The following is a 25,158-nucleotide window of genomic DNA, read 5'->3' as shown; positions in this document are numbered from 1 at the left end:
GTATTCCGGCATGGACTCCTCTTTTTGGACTATTTACCATGAATGTGTCATGAGAACATGTCGCTCTGTTGTCAGTATCTGAATCTATTTGTCTCAAGCAACAGAAAGAAATGCTTTCCGTCTCTTATTTTATCTGTAAGAAACAGCTCTGAATTTTCACTTGTGAGACTCTGTGGAGCAGCATTGTAGTTCCCATTGGTGTTTGGATTTTTTTGTATCAGTATATCACGTGACTGATATTTCTCATCATTTTGATAACATGACACAATTTCTCCACAGTTTCTCTAGACAATTGTAGGGAAAATAATAAAAATGTGACAGTTTTGCTGATGTGCAACTCGGTACTTTGTTTCCTGTCAACATAAATATACCCACAAATGCAGTTACTGCATTGTATATGTCAAAAGAATTGTAAATGTTTATCGAATGATGTTCCAAGATTGAGCAAGGTGGAGCAGTATTATAAAAAGAAGATGTTGACCTGTTTGCACGCCCTCTAAGTGCATTTTTAACAAGAGCCGAAGAAAATGATGCATTTTGTGCCTTACGGTCATACGTGTATTTGTGCGTGTTTGGATTTTCCTGAGTTGTGGGGGGCAGGGCAATATGAGAGATATCCTGTTCCAACACATCCCCTCTGGAGCGCACTTAATGACCCGTGACCTGAAGATGTGCATGCTAGCGAGTGAGGAATAGGGAAGGAGGAGGAGGAGGAGGAGTGCAGGTAGTAGACGAAGAGGTGCAGAGTGGGAGGTGGGCGACAGCTTGGTGAAGAGCCTGGAACTAATGGATGAAAAAGCGAAGCAAATACAGTACAATGTATTGCTAATGTGTCTTACCTGACTTGGCTCTCTCTTACTGGGGTGTGCTCCGACTCCAACTCCGGTTTCTTCTTTTGGCCCCGCCCTGCTCTCTCATGACAACTCACATCAGCAATTTAAATTGCATAGCTGCCTGCACCTATATGTGTTTGTGTGTGTATGTGTGCTTGAGAGAGAGACCTCTCTGACCTCCCCTGTGAGCAATGGCATCACTATGCTTTATTAATAGCTAATCAATGGGCTCTCTGGGATATATAGGCTGCCCTGAGGGCTCCCATAAGGCATGTGCAGGTCTATTGGCACGCACAAACACACACATGCATAACTGTTAACTGCTAGAAGTTCTAGTCTAGTGGACAGTTTTAGGTTTACACGACAGGAACATAAAAACAGAAAGGTTTTTTTCTTTTAATGTTGTAGGCTGTTAAGCAATTTTTACTCACAATGACCCAGAAAGACAACTGGAAATGATATGATATGCATGCTAGGCTTATAGTTGGTTTGATCAATTTTGCTTCATTTGTAAAAGGTCTTTGTACACAAAAATCACAACCACAGTGAGCATTGGAGACTAGCCTTGGCAAACGAGACTCCGAAACTAGACTTGCAAAGTATGCTCGCACACTAAACTCAGGAAACTTAGCAGAAAGAAACTAAAAAGACAGCTGGGCATGACATCTTCTGAGCTTGACGTTCTGACAACCTGCCTTAGAACTTGGAGCTTACAGCTTACTTAACAGATGACTAAATTAAAATGAGTGGTCATCAATACTTTAAGAAACTGATCGAGAAGGTATGTCCAAAATTTTTGCCCGTTCTTTTTGTCAAATACAGACTTCAAGGACCAGATCAACAATATATCAACTCATACATTAAAAACAAATCGAACAATTCACTACAAGTCACTGCAGTAAATACAGGAAGTGATAAATACATAAACATGACAACGTTGACAAATACATGTCAGTTATAAAAAAGGTGATGGATACATGAACATAGCAACAGCATAGCAACTGATGCACTAGTACTCTGCATACTTATACGTACTTATACATATACGTACTTGTACTCATACAGATAACATTAACTATTGTTTGTTCAATTGAAAATTCAACCTTATACAGGCTATCTTAGATCAGAAGATATTTCCATTATATTGATCAGTGGTTGCCACTTGATCGGAAATAAGACATTAGAGCAAACACTATTTTGTTCACTACCAGGATATTCTGTGCTGTCATTGTATCTTTTTTTTCCTTATTTTGGGTTGGGGGTGTGGCTTCCCTCAACTACTTTTGTTACATTTAATGTTTATCAGCATTTTTCAGACACACAATTCTTTGGGTTTAAATGAACATTGACACATTTAAAACATTGTTCAAAATTTCCCTGATCAGAAGTTAGAAATTCACAACTTTGGCGATCTTTCCCAAAATCCTCAGTCAAGTACAGGTTTTAGGCAAAGAAATCTGACCTTGAGTTAGTCTTCCTCACCTGTAGTTGGCGCTGCACGTCAGTAAATCATTCCCTGTACACTACAGTCTGTTCACGATTACTTGTAATTATTTTAGTAAAGATTGCCACTGGTAGAGTGAGTACACGTAGTGGTATCGGTCAGCAAAGAGGTGGTATTGAATATCCCTAGAAGGAAGATCAACAGTAATTGCTGGTGGCTGAAATAGTTTTTTTGGTGCACCTTATCAGCAATAGGGTACTTCTTCTTTTTCTCACTTTTACCTACTTCGGTTACTTCCTCCTCTCTCTCTCTCCGTACATTGGTTTTTACTTTTTGGGATATGCTTTGTTTGTGTGCATAGCCAGTGTCTTACCATGCCCAGGGCAAAGCTAATTTTCTATTCCTCTCCTCTCTTGCTCCTTCTCACTGGAGACCTTGTTTGAAAATAACGATTTGCACGTCAGACATGTCTCGAGACAAAAATGTTTGTTTTTTTTAAAGGTATGCTTCGTACCTTTTGGGGGGAATTTTTACTGTATTTTGTCATGTATATTAGATTGAATGTAAATGATAAAAAATAAAACAAACATGTGAATAGTTGCTTTTGTGTAGTTCTTTGTTTCAATTGACAACAATTGAACAAATTTACTAATTGGATTTAGATCTTGACAATGTAAACTAATTAATATTGTTGCTAAGTTACCACAACCATCTGTCTTGGTAACTTGCTAATAATAAAAGGTTAGGAGACACAGATAATAAGAAGATGTAATGCACTAACATCATTGGGAAAATTATACCAAAACATGGTGTTCCCTTTTTATTTCATCAGTATTCACATCCGGCTGACCTTTGACTGGGAAGATGTGTTTGTTTAGCGTGCCTCGGTGTTTGCGAGGTAAAAATAAGTGCAAGTGAGTCAAGATTTTTCTTTTTCTTTTTAAACCCGGCTTAGCTAAGGCTCCCAGAAGACAAAGGATGGGGGGCGAATAGAGGAAGAAAAGGATGTAATTTGAATCTCATATACATTTCTGTTGAAAGTCATTGTAGCCTTGATGGATTCTTACTAGAGTTGAGTTTGCACACACACACACACGCACACACACGCACACAAACGCACACGCACGTCCAGACAAAGCTCTTGTGTACCAGCGCAGGCTGACAGTTGAGTGCTTGCACTACAGATCATTCATCCTTGTTGACTACATCGTTTGCTGCCAAGTAGAAAAATACATTGTATGTCAGATGCAGCCTCTCCACAAGATAAAATGTACTGGAGCAGCTTTGCTCACTTTAACACCTCCTATCACAACATTAGAAGCGCTTCAGCACAAAGAATGGCAAAGGCAGAAAAAAAAATAACATAATGGCACACTCTAACCTGACTAGTAATGGCACAGTTTTCTCCTGTCCCTATTTTTCTTCTGCCAGGAGAGAACATGTCACTGCACTGCCACTATATTAATTTAACTTAATTTAGACACTTAAAGGGGAAGTGAAGAAAAAAAAAACATCTCTGCAATAAATTGTTCTATGGACTCCCACTAGTCTAAACACAGCGTTCTGAACAATTTTGGGTTTGTGGGATTTGAATTAAGCAGAATAATCGACCTGTTTTTATCCGACTCGGGGGCGGCCATTTTGCCACTTGCTGTCGATTTGAAAACATCAAAGTGACATCAAAGTTGCGCAGGACTCAGGTTACTGCCGAATATGGCTTACCTATTTTGTGAGTTTGATCATGCGTTGTTTGCAAGTTTAGCCTTGATTGGTCATTATCAAAGCCTGGAGCAACTGTGTTGTCATTTTTATTTGACGGCGAGTGGCAAATTGGCTGCTCCCTTGAGACCGATGAAAATTAGTTGTTTTGGCTGTTAAACTCATATTCCACAAAGCCAATTTTCATTCGAATACCGCATTTAGACCAGTGAGGGCTCCATAGAACAAAACATTTGGGTCGACTCTCCTTTTAACTCAAGACGTACACTTGCGTCTTTTGAGAGTCTGGACATTCAAACCCAATAATTTATGATATCATTTAATTTTATTGTGTAAGGTGAACTGAGTGTCTGAAAGGGACTGGCAATAAATGAGTTAATTTTGTGTTTGCGGAGTTTGAATTTAGCAGCAAAATCCCGTTTGAGTAAATTTAACATCACAGTTACTCAAACCTCCAGTAATGACCAAGCATGAGTCACCTTTTTTCTCAGTTTGGTCATGTGATGTTTGCAAGCTGAACTGTGATTGCTTGTCACCTGTGCCCCGATCTAGTGTGATGAAATTTTCGTTTGACAGGAATTGGCAAAATAGCCTTCTTGAGATGGTTAAAAATGTGTGGGATTTGCTGCTTGATTCATATTTCGCAAGTGCGATATCAGTCACAATACTGTGTTTACATTACTGAGGGCACATAGAACATATTTAATACTATAAAATATGTTGATAATTGCAGAAATATATATACTGTATTGCAACCTGGGATTGAATGTCAGGACTTTGTTAAGGCGCAAAAATACATGTTTGGGACTGAATGAGTTTAATGTCTTGTTGTTGTACTATGCATACTTTAATCTAGTGGCATATTTATACAGTACAATGGGAGTGCTAAATATAGAAAGCAGATGCCTTATACACATTTTTATCCATTTGTGCCCCTTGTCAACTGCTCCCATCTTTTGTGACAGCCACCCAACTCCACATTTGCTATCTGTAAATGTTGTGTATGTACATCTGCATAAACAGTGAGCTCTTCTCTTTTGCAGGCTGACAAGTGAGTGCCTTGTTTATTTCTGTTGAGGGGCAAAACAGACTGGTATTTATTCCATTGCGCCCCTCTCTACTCTGACAACCCTCCACCCCGCCCCATCCTTTTCATATACAGAAAAACACACAATGATTGCTGAACTGTATTTGGCATTGTGGTCATATTCCATCCAGGTGAGCTTGTTTGAAGTCTCAGAAGACTGACATATGATTTGGGATTCCTACTTGCATTGATTGATGGAAAATGACATGCTGTCTTCCAATAAAAATGAAATAGAAAGTGATTTTTATTGTGGTCTTAAACATTGATGGTGTCTTTATGCTAAAACCATATATATATATATATATATATATATATATGAAATGATTTATTAACAATCAAGTTTGCAATGTCTTCCTCAAACATAAGAGTGGTTAAACACGTGGTCAAAGGCTAAATATTTTGGTTTTAGAATAAAGACACCATCAGTGTTTAAGACCACTTTTCAATAAGCATCACGTTTTATCTCATTTTTATCGGTAAGAGAGCAAGTCATTCTAAAAACAGTTAGGTAAAAAATGGCCTAATTATGGGTAAAAAAAAAAAGAGTTATCCAAATGGGTCTGTGTGATGGGTTGTATCCAAAACCACATACTTCTTTCTCCCTCATTCTATTGTAAAAAAATACCTACAGTTTTATTTAATCAAATTGCCTCTACACACAAATGCATACAGTATGTGTGTCTTTAAATTCATGTAAAAGCATGCCAAGCGCAAAACACATTAACTGGATGTTTGCAATACTATAGTATTTGTAGACTATGTCTGAAACAACAAAGGACGTTGGATAAAATATAAACCAAATTATTGGGTTGGTCAGTTTTTGACCCATAATTGGGTTGTTTTACACACAACTGTTTTTGGAGTGTAAAACCACTGTATTTTATCTTTTGTCTCCTGAGCTCATGTGATGCTTGTGTTGTGTTGTCAGGTATTTGGAGGGCCATAGCAGTAAAACACTGCTAAACTTTAAACAGTACATATTAATAAGCATGCAGTGTCAATTTCTACATTGTATTTTTATTTTGATGTTAAGAGGGTCTGATTTATATACTTAGTTTAGGTATAAAATATTTCTATTATTTCCTATGGGGACCATTATGGTTAACCTCAGATGCATCAACAGATTGGTCATGTAGGAGTCACCTACTTCTTTTTTTTGTTTTCTTACACAGACCCCACGTGGGTCAGGTGCAATTGTGGAGTCGAATGGAAGTCGAAGCCACGTAGTAGCGTTCCACTAATAGGAAGAGTGGTGCTGCATATACGCAATGTGTTGCTGTGCAGGAGACACTGTTCTGCCTTCTACTCCCGTGTGTGTGTGTGTGTGTAGGTGTGATTCTTTGAAGCTAATGTACAGTATGTTTGTATGAGTTTGCACATTTATGCATACTCGTGCACAGTTGATCCTCTGCTTATTTATGCATATACGCACACCCAGTTTAACCATGCATGCGTGTGTGTATCAGAAAACATGAAGTTGAAGGGTAACTGATGAGAGGAAGTTGTCTGCTCAGGAAAGAATAATAGCAAAAGTGAAGACAGAGGCGTATCCCCTCTAGAATGACGCACAAGGGGACCAAAGCCGCATTCTGCCACCTTAAGCATGTTTAAATTTTGAAGAGGCACTTAAAAGGGACAGCGCCGAAATACATATTTCTCAAATAGGCTTGAAGAATGCACACGTGGGCAAACCTGCTTTTTTTTTTTTTTTTTTTGGGAAAGGGCGGAGGAAGCAAAGAGGCGTTCGAAGGAGTGGGGCGAGCAGATTCGTAAAGTGAGTGGAGATGCGAGCTCTCTTAATGGAGGTGTTTTTGCTTCACTAATTTTAGGGCCCATTTAACAGAATGTGCCTTCCCCATTCTCCCATCGCCTCCCCTCACCTCTCCATCTCCCCCGCCTTCCTTGCATCTTCAGTTAATTTAATGAAGGGTTGCCCGATTGCTTTTAACATTAATATTCCAATACCAAGTGATGTAAATAATGAATGCAAGCCACCTCCTATTCTCTGTCTCCCTCTCCCAATGATGTTGAGCCCCCATCTGTCGTCTCCATGGTGGCACAGAGCACTCCCTAAGGAGGAGAAGCAAATGTGGGATAAGAGGGCATGGAGGCGAGGAGTATTGGGACTGTGCCTCCCGACATACTGGAAGCAACCTGAGAAGTCCTCATTGGTCGGCTTGTTTCTGTCTGACGTTTAACTTGAACAATTTAGTATGCACCTTCAGGAAAATATTTTTAGAAAGGGCCTTTTATGTTCTTCCTATTCCTCACAGAACACAGACTGCAGTGTATACACAGTATCGTCCAAGTTTATGCCAAATGTTTATTTTAGGAGATTTTACATTGTTTACAAGTAAACAGCTGCTAAAATATGTTGCTCCGTATTAAACAAAAGGTGGAATCTGAAGAGCACCTTTAGTGGCATGTCAACCAATACACTATTGGCGATTTATAACAGGTGTAGGGAACCTCTAGTTGAGCCCACTGGGGATAAAACACCGACTGCAACAAAACCTTTTTAACATCTAAAGTGAGGCTAACCCGTCATATAAAATGAATAAAAGAGTGTCTTTTAAATAATCCTCTTATTAATGAAAACTTAAACAATCCACCTGCAGCCGAAATAGAATCGGCATCTTTGTTTCATCATTTTACCCAGTGTGGATTTTGCAGTTAACTGTTTAATGAAATGAGCGACTATTTCACCTAATGTAAAATTGACATGAGAATTTTTGGGGCCAATCAGCTAGTTTAAAAATAACCAATTTGATCACAAGATTAGTCCATATGTCTTTTTAAATAACTTGTTTATTTACTGCATATTCTTGCATACCTTTTATAGAATATTAACAAAATATTTACCCGTACATCATTTTTATTAAATAAAGCCTTTTGTTTTAATAAACTTTACCACGTCCAAAATTGTCAGAAATGCTCAGGTAAAAACCTCAATGACCCCTCAAAGGCATACAAGAACTGGCCAGGCATAAAGTGAAAATTCAGTCAAGTAAAACAAAAAAACTTGAGACACAAATAATGGCAACTCACAATAATTAAATGATTATATTGTAGTAAATTGTAGTAAATATTACGAGTTAAGAGCTGATGCTACAGCAAATATTCCTCCATCTCTATTAATTGAAAAGCCATACTATCGCAAATAAAAGGCAGAATAATGTCTCTCAAAACAATAATACTACTTATACTTTACAGAACTGAAACAAATTTCTCTTGGTTGAAGTTCATCATTAAAATACTTTTGGATTAAAAATAGGCACTTAACTATATGCTAACAAATGATACAAATTGCCATAGGTAAACATGTAGCATGGGTGTCATTGTGTTAAAAAAACATGAATCCAGTGGTTCCCAAATTGGGATACAAGCACCCCTAAAAGTATTCCAGTGGTTATTGAAATTTTAAAAAGCAGCTATAATGCAAAAATCCTTTAAAAATAATTATTAAATGATGATTTCATTGATTTCATTTTCAGCAATGAGCTCCTTGCATCATGACCTGTCGATCACTTGAGGTACCCAGCATCACCTGTCAATCATTTGAAACTTTATTTAAAATTAAGTTTACGGTTGCTTTTCTAAAACCCATGTTTACTATGAGCTTAAAGAAGGACAGTAAATGAATGTTTTTTTATGTGCATAAAGTTATATTCAAAGTTAAATCTTTCTTTCCTTCCTATTAATGAATAATCAAGATTACCATAATACGATTGAAGCTCCAAAGTTTAACAAAATCACACTTTTTTTTTTCCACTAACTAAAATTGAAAATATATATAACAGGGGATATATAACTGTTAAAAAAAAAAAAAAAAAGTTGTGAACCATTGTTTTAACCGACACATATTGGACCACAACCAGTGGGGCAACACAAACATATTTCACACTCATATTTTCTTTATCTTCTGTGAAGAATCACTATTAGTACTGCATCTTATTGAGGAGCTGAAAGAAAAAAAATTCTGCACATTCCATTTTATAAGGCCATTTTATGTTCATATGGTACACTTTTAAAATGCTACCTTATTAAAAATAAAATGTTATCGAGGAAAGGCTGTAATGATGAAAGGTTGTCTTTGGATTGTGCAAATGCTACGTTTGAATCATTGCTCCATAAGAGCCGCACGGAAACGAAATGAAAAATACCAGCTCCAAACTGTGATGAGAAGGATTTTCAAAGATAGTAGCAGAGCCGGTGCCTGCGCGGTTCAGTCTGCAGGCCTCTTGCAAACTAGTAATGAACAGAGCTAATTAATTTAGGCTCTGCCACCAGATGGCTAAAGCCGCATGGCAGCAGCCGAGGGAGGTGCTCTTCTTTCCTCTCGCTCACCCTCTCTTTTGCTTTGAAGGCATCTGTCCATCTCGCCAGCCACGCTTTGAGATGTGTGCGGCCACGTCCTAGCTGTCGGAAGGTGCGACATTTGATCGATCGTCGGCAAGCTTCAACGGGCCTCCGGGGTGGGCTGTCGGGCTGTTAAACAATTACACGCACACAAGGTGGTCACCTCGACCTTCCGCAACGGGACGGCGCGTGTTTGTTCGACCGGAGGCGTGAGCGGGCGCTTTCGGTGTTATTTGTGACATTTGTCGGGGCTTCACTTGCTCGCTATGCATGCGCGTACACGCCGGCGTACACGCTCAGCTGGCCGCTAACCACTTAAATCTGTTTCCCTTACAATGCCGCCTCAATGAGACCACTCTGGTGTTTCTGCAACCCAAGCCATTTCTGACTAGTTTCCTTGAGTACTTGAGTGGGAAAACACATAAAAGTTTAACCAGCGAGCAGAAAAAAATGAAGAAATAATGAATAAAGGGGACACATCACTGTACTGTTGCACGCCAAGTCCCCTTTTCACCGTTTAGGCCACTTTTCTACGAGCGTTGGCTGAGGCGCTACTCAACTGCAGGCGGGGGAGACATCTATTATATTATATTTTTAAATGCAGTGCAATCTCAATTCAGTAGACCCCAGATTCAATGGACAGGATGCAGCCCACCCAAAATTCCCTTTTGTATAGCACCAAGACAGGTCCTAATGTTGCTATTCAAATATACCACAAGATTCTACTCCGATATCAGGTTTTCGGATTAAAATATAATCTTTTGCTTGGTGAAAAACATTTATGAACACAGAAGACCAGATAACACATTTCCACTCCTTTATGAATGAGCAACTATTGAAAAGCGGAACACTACTTTCCTTTCAGGAAACATTAGATTTTAGACAAATCCCTCCAAATAAATGATGGTCTACAGTATAAAATGAATTTATGACCTGAACCACCACATTTGAGTCAGCATGGTTTGTTAAAATGTGATCAGTAGGAACTGCAACTGTCGGGCTGTCAGCATCAAAGTGCACAGTCATTTATGTGTATCTCACCAGCCTATATGGAGCACTCGAGTGCTGCTAGCTAGTGGTTAATTTATGCTAGGCGCAACTATAATGAAGCCTGACCCACAGGTAACCAATGGCAACAGTTGCCTCATGTTGATGTCAATGTAATCAAATAGTTTGATACAGCACTGTAATGGTGATTGAATGTAATTTCAGAACAACGTTGCTTTATTTGTATTGGGATTCAGATGTTCAGCTGTTATAGAAAGACTCGTTATACCGCGGCATGCTGCCCGGAGCATCTTCAAAATAAAGTTTTACCAAGGCATAGGTGTCCATATAATATTTGGTGAGTGGGTCCAACCAATGATTCTGATTGGGACGTGGACACTCCTGATGCAATATTGTAATAAATCAGGCCTTGTCTACATGTAACTAGGGCCTAACCTGGATAATTCTCCTCCCGTATTGTGTAAAAAAAATAGAAAATCCTTCCATATAGCTTTGTTTGTTAAAAAAAAAAGTAATAAAAGTTGCTTCCACACAAATCCGCATAGTGCATTTTTTATTTATTTACAAGGATGCCAAGTGGCTTGGAGGCAGCAATTTTGCCACAAATTCTGTCCGATCAGGAAGAACTTCCATCTGATAATGTCATCGGCTTCTGCGTCTTTGGGCGAAAATAGCGTTAAGTGATGGCGTAAAACTGCAGTATAAACGTGGATCTCAAATCTCCGCTCCGGTATGAGTTTTTACAGACCTTTTTCATATATGAAAACAAATTTCATGGACACAAATCGAAGACAGGGCAAATTTGAGACATTTACCACCCGTTTGCAAGAACCTTGGCTACGTGTAGACTATGCCTCAAATAACCTTGGTAAAATCCATAAACTGGGATTAGTCATACAACTGTGGCATCACATCATGTGGTAATACATTATATTTTTGTTTTTAATAAATGTCAGTTCATGAAAAGAATAGTTAGCAGTGGATTTTTTTTTTCTTTTACTTTGTATCACCAATCTTTCCAAATTGTATCCCTTGTGGCTTTTCCCGCTTCTCAACCACAGAGAAAGACAAAAGGCTGCAAGAATAGAAGACACGGGGCTGTTGTGAGTGAGCGTTATGCACAATAGTGATCATTATCTTAGCTGTCGAGTGCACACAGCACTTGGCAGTATAGGGTCTGATGGGGGGTTGGGGTGGAGGCGGGTGGAGGTTGGCAGGGGGGCTCGGCAGTAGTCATAGTAGTAATACAATCTTACAATCATAGTCCTTTGTGTGAGCAAGAGCAGAGGGCGGCTCGGTGTCAGCTGTTATTGAGTGTTTATCCCCTAACGCCCCCTACACACACATAAACGCGCACAAACACATGCTCAATGTATAGTCACGTCCATAAAATTGTTCTATTTATGCATTCATCCCCAGTCACTTGCACATGTCAAATCCCCCACTAACCCATCAGTCACAGCTGAACAATGTGCAGTATTCAAATCAAATACGGTTTGATCTGCCGATGCGCTTCTCGGCTGCGTAATCACCGCGGTAACACACATTTATGCCATTGTTTTTTTGTTTTGTTTTTTGTATGCTTCCGTTACCCTAAGTAGTTCCAAAATTTACTTGTAACCTAACCTAACAACAATATTTTGGATTTATTTGCTTCAGAAATATACATTATCATGGGATAGGACACAAATCCCATAACATTTTCATTGTTAATATGTTTTGTAATACATACATCTTACCTGTAGGACGTGGTTAACAATAGTTTGATCAAAAGCTAGGTTTTAATGGCGCATGCCGAGTGTTTCTGAACCTACACATCCTAGAGGTATTGCATGTGGAATTACTCTGTCCACAGCTGGGGCTAGCGGAGGAGATGTTCTAACTATAGCTTGAAAGTAGGCTACTCCATAGAGAAATTGCACAATTTCCCATGCAATACACAAAATACTCGATGGCCAGTAATGTTGTGGAATTCAAGGAGAATATTATGACACGAAGTGGTGACAAGTCGACAGAAGCAGCAAAACTTCACCAACAGAGGGTGCTAACCCTACTGTGAAAGAGCCTTGGAATCCCTAACGGCTAGCCAGAAGACCCAACACAAATTCACAAATTTGGACACTTGAATGGCAAAAATCATCACAACTATTCTTTTAATGTATTGTTTTTCCTGTTGTATTCTTTGTAATAGATTTACTTCATCATCCAGAATAGCCGAGGATCCAAAAAAATTACACAATGTATATTAAGATATACAGTGGGCTCCCGTATTACGAGGATAATCCGTTCTGCGGTTGGGCTCGTAAGGCGAATCCACCGTATGGTGGGCAATCCAAGACTTTGTTAAACAGCTAATGCGTTTAGAACCCCAGGTAAAAACATCAAAATTATTCAAAGTAACATCAAAATATTAAAAATGGGTTCCAAAATAGTATAGTAAGTGCTACATATACATAATATACATGTATACGATCAGAATAAAAAATACAGAAAGGATTTATTTACCTTTGAGTGGCACTTGTTATGCCCACATTCCCTAGTAAGGGTAGCTTAGAACGGGCTAGCTTCGCATTTCTTGATTATCTCTATTTTCGTTTCCATATAAATCATCTTCTTGCTTCTTTCTTTAACATCACTAGCAATCTTGGGACCCATGACTCACCCATTCAACTTTGAATTAAGCAGTAAAATACACTCTAAATACGGTTTTGTAACTCGCGACAGAACAGTTTTACCATTCCGCTATTTTGAAACAAGTGAGGCTGACCAATAGCAGGCCAGCATCTCTGTCATGTGACGGCAACAGAAAATTAGTGCAAATACAGCCAACCCCCTAGGGTCATGACAGTTGTTTTTGTCGCATAGTGGGTAAAATACCGTAAAGAGGGGAAGAAAAAACTCAGTACTCCACATCGCAACATGAAAAAACGTAAGCCAGGAGGCTGTAACCCGGGGGTCCACGGCACTGAGCTATTTTGATCCAAACACAAAACATGTTTTGATTCTTTTGGCATCATCAAACTGGAAGCAATCAGGTATGAAGCGGGCTGAATGTGAATCAGCACCTCCAAATCTGACCATGGAGGTCAAGGATGATATCCTTGCCCAAGTGGAGGAGTTCAAGTACATTGGAGTCTTGTTCTCAAGTGGGGGAAGAATAACCACACAGAACCAACTCAAACCCCATTGGAGATCCGTGCTCCACATTGATTCTCCTGACCCTCTCTCACTTTTTTTTTTTTTTCTCCATCTCATCTCTACTGGGACAGGCCACACTATTCCTCGGTGATAAATAAATGTTTCGCTTTGTCTGCTCATTAATAATGCAGACTTACTTTAAGTGCTGCGGTGGGGGGGCTTCCATTCTTCGCCTTCCCACTATGTGATTCTGTCGTCTGATAGAGGACTGATAGGCAGAACCAAGGAACATAAAAAAGCACTCAGAATCTCCGCCGCTCTCCGCAAAGACGACCTGTGGCTTTGTGTGTGTCTTCAGCTAAGCAACAGGAGGTGAAGAAGACAACATGGATATAATTCTTCATACGACAAGAGTTTACTGTAACAGATCCTTTGGTAGGCTTGTCAAAAAGAAGATGCTATAAAACTGTCCAACCGGGCCGACTAGTGAAGCGAGGATTTTCGAATTTGATCTCAGGCAATACACCCTCACCCTTATACAAATCAAACACGTGTCTGAAACTTCTGAGGGTCATTCGAGTGTTTTAGTCGCTGATTACATTTTAAACGCGAGTGGTCTATTGGCCTTGGAGGAGTTCTGCATTCTCTAAGTGCCCTTTTTATTTCTACTTATGTTTCTCTGCGGCGGTGTAAGAGCATGGTGATGAATCCAGGCAGCGGAATCCTGTGCGTAGGAGGATGTATACTTATTTTCCGACCGTTCCCCTACCTTTCTGCTTTCAACTCGTCCTTTACATGTCATATTTAAATCATTTGTGACTGATTCGTGCTTCTGCTGTATAACTGCCGGTAGAATTTTGTGCATTTCACTTATGTATAATACCAGTAGTAATTTAACGTTGCAAGGACATTTTGTGCGGTGCAAAGAGGACTGCAGTGAAAGGATTACACTTTGATGAGTTTCTCTCTGTACTTAACCAATTTTATTATGCAACTTTCCACTCCTTGCTTTACAGCACGGTGCTGCAAAACAACCGAACTGATGTTCAAGTAAAACTATTATCCCGTATCATCTCATTGCGTGAAGACTGTTATTACCACTTTTTTTTTTATTCCGCACACTTTTTCTTTCCATGTATTTCATCCAATTCACATCATTACAATTTCAATATACAGTATTACAGAATTCACATCATCATGTAGGCTAGTATTTTTCCTCATATAATCAAGGTTTTCATACAGTAACATTTTTTACATTACACATTACAAATAAACATTACACATTTACATGATTCATATCTGAAATTTACTGTATTTCCTCATTCAATTCCCCACTGCAGTGATTTTCAACGTGTCAAAATTCCATCTGACCCAAAATTTAATATGTCACCATTACAACCACGGAAAATGCATTTATTACCAATTATATTTTCAACAAAGCTGATTCACATTGCTCCTTTTTGAAATCCAAAATGCTCATCTTACTCAATTTGCATGCCCGAAATTCTGATGTACCAAAAATTCAAGATTCAAGACCCCCCCCCCCCCCCCCCCCCAAAATAAGAAAAATATAAACATGCATTTAACAAAGCAGAATCATGAAGCTCAAATTCTAAATGTGGATGTCATTCAATTCACCTTGGAAATGATTTTCAACATGCCAAAATTTCCACACCCCACAACCCTAACCCGTCCAATGACACATTCAAAGATGCAATAATTTCACATCATTCTATGTCATTTATTTTCATTCCACATGATTCAAAATCCCTCCATAATTCAATGTTTTTCATCTAAAATTCCATCTTTCACAGTTTCTTCAGAAATTGCAAATGTCCACTCAAATGTATCACTGTATCTCCTACAGTACTGTATCTACATAGAGGCACAATCTTTTTTTTTTTTTTTTTTGCATTTCCCCTGACAATATTGGAGGACAATATTGCACCTATTACAATGAACTTGAATGCGTGTTTGCTAAATGCAACCGGACAGTCTAAAACGCCTGGAAGAATGTGTCAGCATTTGCCAACGCAGACGGCAGCATATGTGCATGTGTGAGTGATGGTGCGTATGTGTGTCGTTGCGGTTTCTGGTTAAGGGGGCTACTGTGTATGTAATGCGATTTGCGGGGTATGCTATGTGTCACAGCAAAATAGCTGCATAAAGCCGTTGGGCATGAGTGAGTGTTTGTGTGAGGGACAGGCTGCCTTGTATCACTATCACTCACACAGACGTGGAAAGACACTGATGTCGCTTCACACTGACGCTCGTCTGACTCCACTGTCCAAAACTCTTCCGCCGCTGCGGGCAGATATTTGTTCTCTCGTGTGTCATAGAGTCACATCACATCAAGGCGTTGCACAAAAACACTGGCCCAAAGCCCGTTTGCAGACGCCTTTGCCTAATTCCTTGTGTTTCCTTTCATTCTCTTGGTTCTGAAAGCGTTTCGGTCCCTGCGGCAATCTCAGTCGCTCGTAAAATGTAAAAGGTGAGCAAGCGGCCCGGCCCGGCTTTATTTCCGGTTGTTGCAAGGCTACTTAACCTTTGATCGTGTGCGAATGTCAGGTTTTTGAGGATGAAAGAAATCAATGAAATCGGAACCGTATCCACTTAAATGTCAACGTTAAACATTCATGTTTAGTCAAGTCTGGTTATCAAGAGCCGCAATCCAGCTTGTTTTCCATGTTTCCCCTCAACCGACAGACCCGATTCAAATGATTAGCTCATTAGCATCCTTTGCGGACTCCTGATAATGACCCTGATCATTTGAATCAGGTCTGTTGATTGAAGGGAAACATCAAAAACAAGCTGGATTTTGGCTCACGAGGCTTGTCCATACAATATTACTTCAACATTAAGGAAATTAGGGCAGTAAAGTTATTTCAACCATTGCATGGTTTTTAATACAAACTAAAGTTGGGAGAAGTGATAGCTTTTGTCAAAACATTTCAGATGCAGTGTACACATGTATGCTAGCCAATGTGTGTCAACTCTTCTACATGTTTGTATTTACTTATGTTATTAAGAGAATAAGAAGACTTTTTTTTTTCTTTCCCATATGTTTAAACGAATTTTCAGCATGCTTAAATGGACTCTAGTTACAAGTCTTCCATAAAATGACAAATTTTAGATGCTAAAAAGATGTGATTAGGCTTTAATCCATGCCGCAAAGTATAGGTCAACCTCATATGTAAAGGTATGTAGTTTTAAAATGAACCAACGTATTAACAGTCAAGCTCTCTATGGAAAGAGACACAAATATGCAATAATTGCTCTCCTCTGCCCTCTGGGGCAGCCTGCAGGCATTAATAGGGACTGAGTCACACAAGTGTTGCTGTGTAGAAATATTCATAATTCTCTGCTCCAATTCTGTTGCATGAATTCTGTCACCAATGTTCTTACGGGTTAAGACATGGCGCACGTGCGCGCGCGCACACACACACACACACACACACACACACACACACACACACACACACACGCAACCACACAAACATGCACGCACTCAGTCAGCCGTCATGGTCTGCCAGCACTCACTTGTAATCCCTCAGACAAATTACAACGTCCTCTCCTCCTCCCTCCCTCTTTGCAGCTGCAATTGGATTTGGATAAAGATGGCTTTTCCTTTTCTTCTCCATTCTTCCCCGCTTCGGCTAAAGAGGGATCTGCCCGGGGAGATTACACACAAACGCGTGCAGACGCTCACACTGCAGCACGGAGACGTCGCATTTGAGGAAAACATCTTCACTAACATACCCCCCACCCCTTCACTCTCCACTACAGCGAAAAGCTCCGTAGCCTAGAGGTCAAGAGCCTCTATTGCTGTGGCTGTCTTTCACTGAATCATCTCTTCTCTTCTCCCACACACTTGTCCTTTACTACTACTACTACAACATGATGTTGTTTTTTTTTAACCACTCAAATCGCTTGTTATCGTCAGCGGTGCTCCTTGAGTTCAAAGGCCTCACCGTGCCATGTTCACCGAGCGCTCGGGGAAATGACCTCCTGCTTCTCCCAAGATGTTTGCAGCTCAACCCCTGTACGTTGAGAACAAATCATTTGTATTGTCATCGCAGGTGGATCAAATGGTAACTGGATCTTCTGTATGACAGGGGTTGTACAGTCTTCCAGTGGCCTCATGAGAAGGAGCCCCAAATAGTCTGAGTGTCCCTGTAATTGCAAGTCCCTGTTATTGTAGAGAAATTTATATTTGCTGCTTAACTGAAATGGAGAGGATGACACTATCAGCAGGGTAAAGATGTACTGGGCAGATGTTTTTTTTACGATGGCAGCACCGGCATTAGGGTCGCAGAAAATATGCGAATTACAAAATCTGACTTACAAGCACCTCTGCTCGTATCCCAGAATGTTCGTCAAATGTTCATGTATAGAGAAGCGTCTGCACCCTGAATATTGGGGTATTGTTTCGCATGCTGTGTTAACCATCAGACACCATCGGCTCTTTATTTGTGCGCGACGTGCTGTAGGGTTTTGCTGGCGTAACATAAAGAAGAAGCAGACCCCATCAGGATGAAATAGATGTGCAGCACCGTGTGTGTAATATGATGAATGCAACCTCAGGGACTAATGTTGTGTGTGTGCGTGTTTTAGGACTGCTGGGCGGCTGAATTATTGAAGAGCGGAGGCAGCAGCTGCTCTTTAACCCTGAACCCCAGACAAGACAACAATCAATATTTAAGCAGAGATGTCATGATACACCACACACGCGCACCCGCACCACACACGTATACAATGGCATTCGTACGAGAAGCCGCGCGCGCTGACAGCGCCGCGCGTGATAAATGGAGTGTGTTTTTCTGCACATCGGGGGAGTTTGCGGCGTGTGCGGGGTAGCCGGGGTAAACACTTTTTGCCGTGTTTGTAAAGACAATCGGACCTTGTCTTGCCAAGGTGCTGTCGATGCAAACCGAAGCAGAACGTCTTGGACGTGTCTTCTCTGTCTGCCGCTGCCTTGCCTGGGCCACCAGCACGGGTAATGGGGAGGGACCTGTCAGCTCACTTAATGCAGCTAATGTTTGCCTGCGCCTGGGGACACGAGCACAGCAAACGCACACGGTCCTGACACACACAGCGCTCCGCTCTCTCCCACTGTCACCCGCTCTGTCACATCCCCTCTCTTCTGTGAGCCCGCAGCCACCCGCCAGCTTCGCATCCCCCACACAATCTTTACCGGATTCTTCTACCTCACTTCAACCTCTTTGCATTCCTACAATTTGTGAGTGAGCAAATTGTGTTTTAGTCATCGAGTAATCGTTTAGAGCCAATTCTTAACTTCAAATTCTCACATTTCAGCCTCTCAGTAATCATTTGATAATCTTTTGCCTTTAATCAGAATAGGACATTTACTTTGGGAAAAAAACAAAAACAAAAGATTACTGAACCAGTGACTGCATCACTTAAAAAGTGAAGAGATGCGACTAGAGCTTCAATCATTCTGTGTAATATGGTTTGATAGTTGCTTAGTAGTTTTTTTTTGTAAACAATATAAAATAATAATGCTGTATTGACAGAGAAATAACATAAGTGGTAATTTAACTCAACAAGAAAAACTGATTTTTTGCCCAACTTTATTGCAAGAAATTTGTATTTTATTTGATTAATCAGTGAAAAAATCAATACAATAGTTAAAAAAAAAAATGTTAAAGACAGCTCTGTGTTTGACGGTAGCATATGCAGCTGCTGATGTCGAATAAACACCCTTAATTCATTCAAATGTACTTGAAAATATTTTTGAAGACATTTGTTGTAGGCAAAAACTGTAAGTGCTAAAACTAGCATATTCTTCCTCATAATGCCAACGGCATATTGACTTGCACAAATTAAAAAATGAAAAAAAAAGGTATTTTTATACACCGATATGTTCGGTCAAGTCAACAACACTGTTTGTTTATTTATTTATTTTTATTATGTCTGTTTAGCATTTTCCCCGTCATAAAGCAACAGGGTATGCACGTTATGCCATTACGGGAAGAAATATGTATTTAGCTGAGTCAGCTTGATCTTGATTGGCCGATAGTTGCCATTTTATACAAGATCAAGGATCGGCTGGATTCTCATAATTTGCCGAACGATTTATGCTGTCATTGATCTGCTCCACTACTGATAAATTCTGCATATCTTTTGAAGTTCAACATTACTTTTTTTATTTACGCTAATTGATCTGTTGATTTTCTAGCATTAATGTAAATGTTTGCTGTGGCATCAGTTCTTTATTTGCAATATTTACTTAGCAGTATTTTTCCCCACTTTCATTTAGCAACCACAGGCCACGTTCTCCTAAATCATTGCCGCCGCTTGGCCTGGACAACATATTGTTTTGGAACCAAAATCGCAACCTCTGACAACTTGATTTCAGGATCGCCAAAATGTTGTTTTTTTTAAAAGACTCCTATGCTTCTGAGCTTAGCACTCAGCGACATGCTACAAGTCACACAAACTTGGTCTGAATTGGTTAAAAAATACAGACTCAAGGAAAACTGTGTTCTCTAGTGATATCGTTTGATCTGACGTGTGTTAAGACTAACTTTGTCACAATAATAAGTTCATGGCCAACAATTTTAAATGTCAAATTTGTTGTCGTATATTTACACGCAACAGTCTTTATTTTGAATGGGGAAAGCTAACTACTTTCAAGCTAAAACTCTGAGGATTGTGATGTGTATGAACTGTGAATTGTATATCTATAACCTGTCCTTATTTAGCAATTTCCAAACTAGAGTCGGCGTTAATAAAGATCTTGTTTTTGCAATAAAATGAGTAGCATATTTACCAGGCTTCAGCACTTAGCTTTGCACTTCAAAATAAGACTGTAGGCGAGCCCTTGCAACCGCGCATAAACAAAGATGAGCGAATGGAGAACAGGGAACAGCAACAAGGTCAGCCAGGGAAGCTTCTTCAAAATAAATAGCTTATGGAAAAAGAAAATACCTGCTTTTTGTCTTTTTGCCCTCCTACCTCCCTCCGTTCTCTATCCACCTTCACTCCCCTCCGCTCTATTCTTTTGCTGGATATCAAGGAAGCAAATCGGAGACACGGTAGAGTCTCTTTTTTTTTTTTTGCTCCATCACCACTTATATTCCTTCCTCCCCTGTCATCTGATTTCCTCATGTCATCCCCCCTTCCTCTATGCATCCCTTTTTCCAATGCATATCTTGTTTTCTCTCATTATGCTGATTTTGAATGTCAGCTTCAGTTGCTGGCCCATTAAAAATGAGCGGAAAACATTTCCTTCCTCCTGCTTCGTGAGATGGCCTCCACTCTGATACTACTGCTTAGTGACATATAGAAGTTAACCTGCGTCTGTTCTCATTTCGCATCTGAGTATGCCACACGCTGGATAACCTTGGCAAATGCCAACTGACACGATGAGTCTCATAACGCTGTTCAGGGAGGCAAAGGGCTTGGACAGGATCGAGATGAGATGCGAATTAGAGAGAAGCCACTTTTTCATGACTTGAACTCTAGTGGCACTTCTATAATGTTTACTTATAACCTAACCTTATAACTAACCCTAAGTAACTAACCCTAACTAACCCATGCATGAAAAAAACGTTTTTCAAACAAGGGATAATCCTTTGTTCTGATGCAAGTAAATGAACAAGTTCTCACGTCTGAGCTGGCCGACTTTCAGCTGTCAGCGCCATGAAGCAAAAATATGATTTCTGAGCATTACGATGACTGAAGCTTTGTGCTCTGCTTTGTTCACTGTCTCCGTGCTTGATGCTTGTATAAGGAGGCAGAGCATTAGCCACGTTCCTGCAGATGTCACCGTCCTCTGTGGATCTGTGCTCATCCATTATACAAACACCTCCATCCTTCATTCAACATCCATAATTGTTTCTCCTCACAGCAACTGCACCCTCTGCATCCTTGCCTCCTTCACAACTTTGCTTCACCTTTGCTATTGCTCCAGTAAGGTCCGCAGCGCTAAATTGTTTGTTCAGACATAGGCGGCCATAACGTGGATGCGTCACGTTTGCCGAAGACAAAAAAAGCCAGTGAAGGAGACGTGTTGTTTGCTTACAGCGTTTATCTCCGCGAGCCATCATCGGGCCGCCAAGGGACGCCGGATCATCTCACATGACCTCAAAACACGCCTGACTGGCCGCTCTGAGTGCGCATGCAAACGTACATGTACAGTATAAGTACAGTATAATATAACATTTGTCCTTCGCTGCATGTGTGACTCCACATATGTTAAGTGTGTTTGTACGGCAGGGAGACAAAAGAATTCCCTGTCAAGGGATTGTTTATGTACCTGCTGTACATAAAAGCAAATACCAAGCGTCCCTTGCCCCCGCCGCCTTCATCTTACTTAGTTCTTCCTTACTCTCTTCCAATTAGCCCTCACGTCGCTTTTTACAACCCCTCCCCCTTGCTCTGCATGTGACATTGGGCTAAAGTGGGACAGAGTGTAGGGGGGCAGTGAGGCAGAAGAGACATAGAAACAGTCAGGCAGGAAGGAAGACAAATCTTGCTCCGAGTACCCCCCCCCCCCCCCCCCCCCCCCCCTTCATCGGGCCCTCCTCGACCCTCAGGCTTGGCCTTCTTCTATAACCGCTTTTAGCATGTCACCATTGCTCCATTCCCAATCGGCAACAGCTGTGTCTGGAACCCCCTCGCTCCCCATCATCCCTCATTACATCGACTCCTCCCCGTTCTTCCCATCTTTGGGTCTGTGTCGCCAAGATGCCCAGCAACAGGGCGCATCATCGGGGAAGGAGCGCAGTTCGGAAAATAACGTCTTCGCTTTCGCTTCTCGCCACTCCGGCATCCGCCTCCCACGAGAGGTGCAGCCATGCGAGCGTCGGCCGTGCTCCCTGGTGACCTCCTGCTCTCCGACGCTGTGTTCATGTCATTGTAGTGCTGCTAACATGCTGTGGCACATCATGGGGACATGGCGTTGCAAAGGGGCTAGGGCCAGTTTTTATGCCAGTGAGCCAGCACAGCCAGCAGCTTTGGCGGGGTTCCCATACGAGGTGGAAATTCTTAAAAATGTTTTTGTAAGAATGTGTGAACATATAACTATTACAACAAGTAGCTGCAAATGGTCAGTCCACGCCCAGATTTATTCCTGTCAGGGCCAAGCACTGAAACATAAACAGAAAAAGTGGGCCGGCTTCACCTTGTGCTCGGTATAGGGCTGCACGCATTACAATATGGGTATTGAATGTTTCAATATGGATATTATTGCAATAAACTAAAGATATTTAATCTAATGAAAAATATTTATTTGATGATGCAATATAAGCAGGCTTAAAGTTTAAATAAATAAATAAATAAATAACTGTAATAACTTGAACTTACATCAGTGTAGTTTTTGCAAGGGATAGACTGAATCTTGTCCAGGTTGATTAATGGTGCCAATATTCACCAAAATGCCAGATGTTGACTGATTTTTGGCATTTTGCTGAATATCGGCATTGGCCTTTAAAATAAAAATAAAAATCTCTTGGCTGAGTATAAATCAATTGAAAATTTAAATCATTTAAAATTTAATTGAAGTTTAAAAGAGATTCTGCTAACCTCTTTTCTGTCTAAAATTAAAATAAAGATAAGTCTAATTTTAACAGTTGAAAATTTTAATCTTAATTCAAATTCCACTGAAAATGATTAATTCTGAAAAACCTTATTTACATTAAAACAACATTTTAGGACCACACGATAACCCTTGAAGCTTCCAGAATGTTTAATTAGAATTTTACAACAATATATCTATCTATCTATCTATCTATCTATCTATCTATCTATCTATCTATCTATCTATCTATCTATCTATCTATCTATCTATCTATCTATCTATCTATCTATCTATCTATCTATCTATCTATCTATCTATCTATCTATCTATCTGTGTCTGTCTGTCTGTCTGTCTATCTAGCAATGGAAGTATGATTAGAGCTTAGCAAATTGTCTCAGAAATAGAATTGTTGAATGATGTGGACAAGACATTGCTCATGATTAAAAAAAAATAGCGTTTAAGGTACAACAACTCACGTCTTTTGAGCTGTGTGCTTTAGGCAATGCGAAGCCAGCATCCTTCCTAATGTCGATGTTGACCATTTGGTGATCTTTGATGAAAAAGTCACCTCTGCCAAGCAAGCCTGCGCTAGTCTAACTGTAACTCTGTTCATATTTGCCAAGAGGCATGTGACAACTGCAGCAACGTCTATAACTAACAGACTTTGAATGTTATTTTACAGGGAGGGATTTTTCATGGACTGGACTCTCAGTTTCATCCATTAAATCCATAATTTGTTGTTTCTGGGTCTGTTAAATTGAGGTTCCACTGTATATTGTTCCATTTGCTCTTCAATGCAATGAAGTCATCTAGTGTGCTCAGCCTTTGGCCCAAAGTCAATCGCGATGGGAACCTTGTTCACCATGACCAAGGACACACATTATAGAAAATGGATGGCTATGCATAGTCTTAAGAATGTGCAATATATCACATATTTAAGGCGCCGCCAAATGATATGCGCGATGTCAGTAAAAATACATCAACACCACACGGCGTATTGCTTATGTATGACTTTACAACGAGATGACGGATTTGATTACAACAGCAGAGGAAGAACTGCTCTCAGATGATTTTCCCAGAACATCGTGCCTTTCTCTAAATAATGAATGACAAACACACAAAAACAGACCTGTGTGAAATTACCAGTTTTTTGTTTTGTCTTGTATTTCTTCCACAGCTGAATTAAGGTCACTGTGTAAGGAGTGTTTTCCGTGTGTGTGTGCATTGTGTGTTTATAATGCATTAGTGATGTCATGTTCGCCTTATCATAACTGGTGAGTATGTCTGTATTTATAATCTATGAGGCTAAATAACTAAAGGCAAAAGGGATACAATAAACTGCATGTTGACAAGTATGAAAATATGTTTGTGTGTGTGTGTGTCGAAGAGGGAGAGAGATTTTTGGGATGGTGTGTTTCTCGGACTTGAATAGGATACAATACATGCTGACAAGCTTAAGACAAGAGGATAGAAGACAAAGAGGATTAGGTGGGGGTTTTTTTCGTCACTCTTGATGCTCTTATGCTTTCACCGCATTTTCACTGCCCTGCAAAAATATTCAACTCCATCCATCCCCCGTTTTCAATATTTATACACCTCCCAATCAAAGTCAAGCACACACTTTCAACTAGAATCCATGGAGTGAGTCTGGGTATCAAAACAGATGAGTAGATTTTCATGTCGACTCGCGATGTGAGCAGGAATTGTGTTTATCTGATATATAAAGGCTACATTTGGAAGCAAATGTAAAGAATAAGGTCATCACAAGAAAATTATTGTGATTGCAGTAGTGGAGTGACAGGAGCGCTTCATATTCCTGTCCTGGCGCCTCAATAGAATACAGCTTTGTCAACAATCATAATAGTAGACAAATGGAATGGAAAACACTGGGGAAAAGCCGCATTCGATATTAATGCGAACAGACTCGCAAACACAAAGCGCAAAGCAGTAATCTGTTGGAAGCACATGTCATGAAAGGTGAAGATAAATCTTCAAGCAGTACTAATCTTCCTCCACTTTCCTGTAC

General features: G+C 40.1%; 1 protein-coding gene across 3 annotated transcripts in view; it reads left to right on the top strand.

Moving 5' to 3' along the window:
- dscaml1 (Down syndrome cell adhesion molecule like 1) overlaps positions 1-25,158 on the top strand; it is a 108,480-nt gene that overhangs the window by 29,518 nt on the left and 53,804 nt on the right. The gene's annotated exons all lie outside the window — the stretch shown is intronic.

Source organism: Hippichthys cyanospilos, chromosome 11, assembly GCF_059441005.1.
Source record: "Hippichthys cyanospilos isolate Australia breed blue-spotted pipefish chromosome 11, RoL_Hcya_1.0, whole genome shotgun sequence".
NCBI classification, from domain to species: domain Eukaryota; kingdom Metazoa; phylum Chordata; class Actinopteri; order Syngnathiformes; family Syngnathidae; genus Hippichthys; species Hippichthys cyanospilos.
The sequence above is the reverse complement of the archived record's forward strand: the minus strand, read 5'-3'. Positions and strand labels throughout refer to the sequence as shown.